Source organism: Oncorhynchus keta, chromosome 24 (assembly GCF_023373465.1).
Source record: "Oncorhynchus keta strain PuntledgeMale-10-30-2019 chromosome 24, Oket_V2, whole genome shotgun sequence".
Taxonomy (NCBI): Eukaryota; Metazoa; Chordata; class Actinopteri; order Salmoniformes; family Salmonidae; genus Oncorhynchus; species Oncorhynchus keta.
Window position 1 is genome coordinate 42,640,676 of NC_068444.1, and position 7,325 is coordinate 42,648,000.

The window sequence follows — 7,325 nt, forward strand, 5'->3', positions numbered from 1 at the left end:
ACTACAGCCCTATTCCCTATATAGTACACTACTTTATACTACAGCCCTATATATAGTACACTACTTTATACTACAGCCCTATTCCTATATAGTGCACTACTTTATACTACAGCCCTATTCCCTATATAGTACACTACTTTATACTACAGCCCTATTCCCTATATAGTACACTACTTTATACTACAGCCCTATTCCCTATATAGTTCACTACTTTATACTACAGCCCTATTCCCTATATAGTACACTACTTTATACTACAGCCCTATATAGTACACTACTTTATACTACAGCCCTATTCCCTATATAGTACACTACTTTATACTACAGCCCTATTCCCTATATAGTACACTACTTTATACTACAGCCCTATTCCCTATATAGTACACTACTTTATACTACAGCCCTATATAGTACACTACTTTATACTACAGCCCTATTCCCTATATAGTGCACTACTTTATACTACAGCCCTATTCCCTATATAGTACACTACTTTATACTACAGCCCTATTCCCTATATAGTACACTACTTTATACTACAGCCCTATTCCCTATATAGTACACTACTTTATACTACAGCCCTATTCCCTATATAGTACACTACTTTATACTACAGCCCTATATAGTACACTACTTTATACTACAGCCCTATTCCCTATATAGTACACTACTTTATACTACAGCCCTATTCCCTATATAGTACACTACTTTATACTACAGCCCTATTCCCTATATAGTACAATACTCCCCCTGTATTGGACAAAAATGAATGGCATGTCATTGGCATCGGACAAACCATATACACATTGGCCAATACCACCCAATTGGCGTTGATTCATCAAAGTGTATTGCAAATGCCATATGGTAATTGCCAGTTGTAACACTTTAAAAATTCAACAGGGGGCAAATGCGCTCCACCGGGGTTTTTCATATTGGATATGTAACCCAAATTAATGTCCAAAAGTAAAATTTTGAAAAAATGAACTTTTTTTCAAAACTTATCACCCCTTAAAAAAAGTGCTTTCTGGACCGTTTTTCGAAATTCTTTCGATTTTTGTCAATTACACATGTGTAAGAACTGTATGAATATACTTTTGTCCAATTTTATTATCATAATTTTTTAATTTTTTTATATGCGCATAAGGAATATGTTTTGTCCAATTCCAATATGATTTCATAGGAAGTCAAAAGTCAAAAGTCAAAAATGTCAAAATTTTGTAAAAAACTTCACACACCCATAAAAAAGTGCTTTCTGGACCGTTTTTGAAATTCTTTCGATTTTTTGTCAATTACACATGTGTAAGAACTGTATGAATATACTTTTGTCCAATTTTATTATCATAATTTTTTTAATTTTTTTTATATGCGCATAAGGAATATGTTTTGTCCAATTCCAATATGATTTCATAGGAAGTCAAAAGTCAAAAGTCAAAAATGTCAAAATTTTGTAAAAACTTCACACACCCATAAAAAAGTGCTTTCTGGACCGTTTTCGAAATTCTTTCGATTTTTGTCAATTACACATGTGTAAGAACTGTATGAATATACTTTTGTCCAATTTTATTATCATAATTTTTTTTTTTTTTTACATGCGCATAAGGAATATGTTTTGTCCAATTCCAATATGATTTCATAGGAAGTCAAAGTCAAAAGTCAAAAATGTCAAAATTTTGTAAAAAACTTCACACACCCTAAAAAAGTGCTTTCTGGACCGTTTTTGAAATTCTTTCAATTTTTTGTCAATTACACATGTGTAAGAACTGTATGAATATACTTTTGTCCAATTTTATTATCATATTTTTTTATATATTTTTTTAAATTGTGCATAAGGATTTTTTGTGGGCCAAATGACGTAAGAAATTTGACATGCTCAAAAAATCCTGCAGAAATGCAAAATTGACTGGCCTGATGAACTCGGGATGGCCGGGCAGTGATAGTTGTTCCTTTCCATCACTCGTTGTGTTGACTTCATCATGTCCATTTTGTGATGTTTTTTCACTATATAATCATATTGCAAGTGCACGTGCATTTGCAATATGTTTCAATGTGCATTTACCATATGAAATTTGACCTTGCTCAAAAATGCAAAATTGACTGGTCTGATGAACACAGGATGGCCGAGCAGTGATAGTTGTACATTTCCATCACTCGTTGTGTTGATTTCATCATCTCCGTTAGGTGATGTTTTACACTATAGAATCATATTGCAAATGCACGTGCATTGTTGTGCAACTGGTAACCCAAAAATAAAAATATGGTTGTAAATGCATTTACCGGTCATTCTGATATTAATGCTCGCTATGGGAACACAGGATGGCCGGGCAGTGATAGTTGTACATTTCCATCACTCGTTGTGTTGATTTCATCATGTCCATTAGGTGATGTTTTTACACTATAGAATCATATTGCAAGTGCGCGCGCATTTGCAATATGTTTCAATGTGCATTTACCATATGAAATTTGACATGCTCAAAAATGCAAAATTGACTGGTCTGATGGACACAGGATGGCCGAGCAGTGATAGTTGTACATTTCCATCACTCGTTGTGTTGATTTCATCATGTCCATTAGGTGATGTTTTCACTATAGAATCATATTGCAAGTGCACGCGCATTTGCAATATGTTTCAATGTGCATTTACCATATGAAATTTGACATGCTCAAAATGCAAAATTGACTGGTCTGATGAACACAGGATGGCTGAGCAGTGATAGTTGTACATTTCCATCACCTGTTGTGTTGATTTCATCATGTCCATTTGTTTATGTTTTCTCACTTTTGCAAAGTCACTGTGCATTTGCAATATGGTTCAATGGGCAGGTACCATCACGAATTTGTCATGCTATAAAAATCCTGCAGGAATGTGAAATTGACTGGTCTGATGAACACAGGATGGCTGAGCAGTGATAGTTGTACATTTCCATCACTTGTTGTGTTGATTTCATCATGTCCATTAGGTGATGTTTTTTCACTATAGAATCATATTGCAAATGCACGTGCATTGTTGTGCAACTGGTAACCCAAAAATTAAAATATGGTTGTAAATGCATTTACCGGGACTCCTATATCCATGCCCGCTATGGGAGTACCCTACTACGGCCCCTCTATCTATGGGGGCATTTCCTGAGTGCTTTATGGACTGTTTAAAATATTCTGATGGATACGCATGTTGTGCAACTGGTGATTGAAAATAGGCACCTGGTAACCCAAAAATGAAAATATGGTTGTGAATGCATTTACCGGTCATTCTGATATTAATGCCCGCTGATGGGAACACAGGATGGCCGAGCAGTGATAGTTGTACATTTCCATCACTCGTTGTGTTGATTTCATCATGTCCATTAGGTGATGTTTTTACACTATAGAATCATATTGCAAGTGCGCGCGCATTTGCAATATGTTTCAATGCATTTACCATATGAAATTTGAAATGCTCAAAAATGCAAAATTGACTGGTCTGATGGACACAGGATGGCCGAGCAGTGATAGTTGTACATTTCCATCACTCGTTGTGTTGATTTCATCATGTCCATTAGGTGATGTTTTTCACTATAGAATCATATTGCGCGCGCGCATTTGCAATATGTTTCAATGTGCATTTACCATATGAAATTTGAAATGCTCAAAAATGCAAAATTGACTGGTCTGATGAACACAGGATGGCTGAGCAGTGATAGTTGTACATTTCCATCACCTGTTGTGTTGATTTCATCATGTCCATTTGTTTATGTTTTTTCACTATAGCAAAATGCACTGTGCATTTGCAATATGGTTCAATGGGTAACCATCACGAATTTGTCATGCTATAAAATCCTGCTGATATTGACTGGTCTGATGGAACACAGGATGGCCGGGCAGTGATAGTTGTACATTTCCATCACTTGTTGTGTTGATTTCATCATGTCCATTAGGTGATGTTTTCACTGTATAGAATCATATTGCAAGCACGCGCATTTGTATGTTGCAACTAGTAATTTAAAAATAAAAATTTGACATGTAAATGCATGCAAAATTGACTGGTCTATGGACACAGGATGGCCGGGCAGTGATAGTTGTACATTTCCATCACTCGCTGTGTTGATTTCATCATGTCCATTAGGTGATGTTTTTACTATAGAATCATATTGCAGTGCGCGCGCATTTGCAATATGTTTCAATGTGCATTTACCATATGAAATTTGACATGCTCAAAAATGCAAAATTGACTGGTCTGATGGACACAGGATGGCCGAGCAGTGATAGTTGTACATTTCCATCACTCGTTGTGTTGATTTCATCATGTCCATTAGGTGATGTTTTTTACACTATAGAATCATATTGCAAGTGCGCGCATTTGCAATATGTTTCAATGTGCATTTACCATATGAAATTTGACATGCTCAAAAATGCAAAATTGACTGGTCTGATGGACACAGGATGGCCGAGCAGTGATAGTTGTACATTTCCATCACCTGTTGTGTTGATTTCATCATGTCCATTGGAGTGATGTTTTTCACTATAGGAATCACTATTGCAAAGTCACTGTGCATTTGCAATATGTTTCAATGTGCATTACCATCACGAATTTGACATGCTCAAAAATCCTGCAAAATTGACTGGTCTGATGAACACAGGATGGCTGAGCAGTGATAGTTGTACATTTCCATCACCTGTTGTGTTGATTTCATCATGTCCATTAGTTTATGTTTTCTCACTTTTGAAGTCACTGTGCATTGCAAATGCACGTTCAATGGGCAACTGAGTACCAAAAATAAAAATATGGTTGTCATGCATTAAAAATCCTGCAGGAATTAATTGACTGGTCTGATGGGAACACAGGATGGCCGAGCAGTGATAGTTGTACATTTCCATCACTTGTTGTGTTGATTTCATCATGTCCATTAGGTGATGTTTTTCACTATAGAATCATATTGCAAATGCGCTGCATTTGCACATATGTTTCAATGTGCAAAATTAACCATATAGTTGAAATTTGACATGCTCAAAATGCAAAATGACTCGTCTGATGGACACAGGATGGCCGGGCAGTGATAGCTGTACATTTCCATCACTCGTTGTGTTGATTTCATCATGTCCATTAGGTGATGTTTTTACACTATAGAATCATATTGCAAGTGCGCGCGCATTTGCAATAATATGTTTCAATGTGCATTTACCATATGAAATTTGACATGCTCAAAAATGCAAAATTGACTGGTCTGATGGACACAGGATGGCCGAGCAGTGATAGTTGTACATTTCCATCACTCGTTGTGTTGATTTCATCATGTCCATTAGGTGATGTTTTACACTATAGAATCATATTGCAAGTGCGCGCGCATTTGCAATATGTTTCAATGTGCATTTACCATATGAAATTTGAAATGCTCAAAAATGCAAAATTGACTGGTCTGATGGACACAGGATGGCCGAGCAGTGATAGTTGTACATTTCATCACTCGTTGTGTTGATTTCATCATGTCCATTAGGTGATGTTTTACACTATAGAATCATATTGCAAATGCACGTGCATTTGTATGTTGCAACTGGTAACCATAAAAATTTGACATGCTCAAAAATGCAAAATTGACTGGCTGATGGGAACACAGGATGGCCGGGCAGTGATAGTTGTACATTTCCATCACCTGTTGTGTTGATTTCATCATGTCCATTTGTTTATGTTTTCTAGAACTTTGCAAAGTCACTGTGCATTTGCAATATGGTTCAATGGGCAGGTACCATCACGATATTTGTCATGCTATAAAAATGCTGCAAATGTAAATTGACTGGTCTGATGAACACAGGATGGCCGAGCAGTGATAGTTGTACATTTCCATCACTTGTTGTGTTGATTTCATCATGTCCATTAGGTGATGTTTTTCTATAGAATCATATTGCAAATGCACGCATTGCATTGTGCAACTGGTAACCCAAAAATAAAATATGGTTGTAAATGCATTTACGGTCATTCAGTATTAATGCTCGCTATGGGAACACAGGATGGCGGGCAGTGATAGTTGTACATTTCCATCACTCGTTGTGTTGATTTCATCATGTCCATTAGGTGATGTTTTTACACTATAGAATCATATTGCAAGTGCGCGCGCATTTGCAATATGTTTCAATGCATTTACCATATGAAATTTGGAAATGCTCAAAAAATGCAAAATTGACTGGTATGATGGACACAGGATGGCCGAGCAGTGATGGTTGTACATTTCCATCACTCGTTGTGTTGATTTCATCATCTCCGTTAGGTGATGTTTTTACACTATAGAATCATATTGCAAATGCACGTGCATTGTTTCAACTGGTAACCAAAATATGATGGGTGAAATGCTCAAAATGCAAAATTGACTCGTCTGATGGACACAGGATGGCCGGGCAGTGATAGTTGTACATTTCCATCACTCGCTGTGTTGATTTCATCATGTCCATTAGGTGATGTTTTTCACTATAGAATCATATTGCAAGTGCGCGCATTTGCAATATGTTTCAATGTGCATTTACCATATGAAATTTGACATGCCTCAAAAATGCAAAATTGACTGGTCTGATGGACACAGGATGGCCGAGCAGTGATAGTTGTACATTTCCATCACTCGTTGTGTTGATTTCATCATGTCCATTAGGTGATGTTTTTTTCACTATAGAATCATATTGCAAGTGCGCGCGCATTTGCAATATGTTTGTGTGCATTTACCATATGAAATTTGACATGCTCAAAATGCAAAATTGACTGGTCTGATGAACACAGGATGGCTGAGCAGTGATAGTTGTACATTTTCCATCACTCGTTGTGTTGATTTCATCATGTCCATTTGTTTATGTTTTCTCTCACTTTTGCAAAGTCACTGTGCATTTGCAATATGGTTCAATGGGCAGGTACCATCACGAATTTGTCATGCTATAAAAATCCTGCAGGAATGTGAATTGACTGGCCCGATGAACTCCGGGATAGCTGGGCAGTGATTCTGGTTCATCTCCATGGCTCGTTAGGGTTGATTTCAGAATGTCACTTTTTTGTGATGGTCCCTCTCCCGTTTAAACATATTGCTAATGTACAAAAAGTCAACTAGCAAGTCAGTGTCCATCAGTCAATTAGATGTCATTTGACACCAAACTGATACCGTTGACCACCAAATCCCACTTTTTCCAACTTCATTTGAAGCCAACTATCATATATGTCAGAGCAGGCCCATAATTCACAGCTGCCCTTTAGTTTAAAACATAATAAAAACGTGAAAAACACATAGTTACGCTTCTAGCTGCGGGTCCAGGTCAGACATTATGCGAAGGCCTATGTGAGGCGAATCCTCAATCCCGAAGCTTCGCTCGATAGGTCC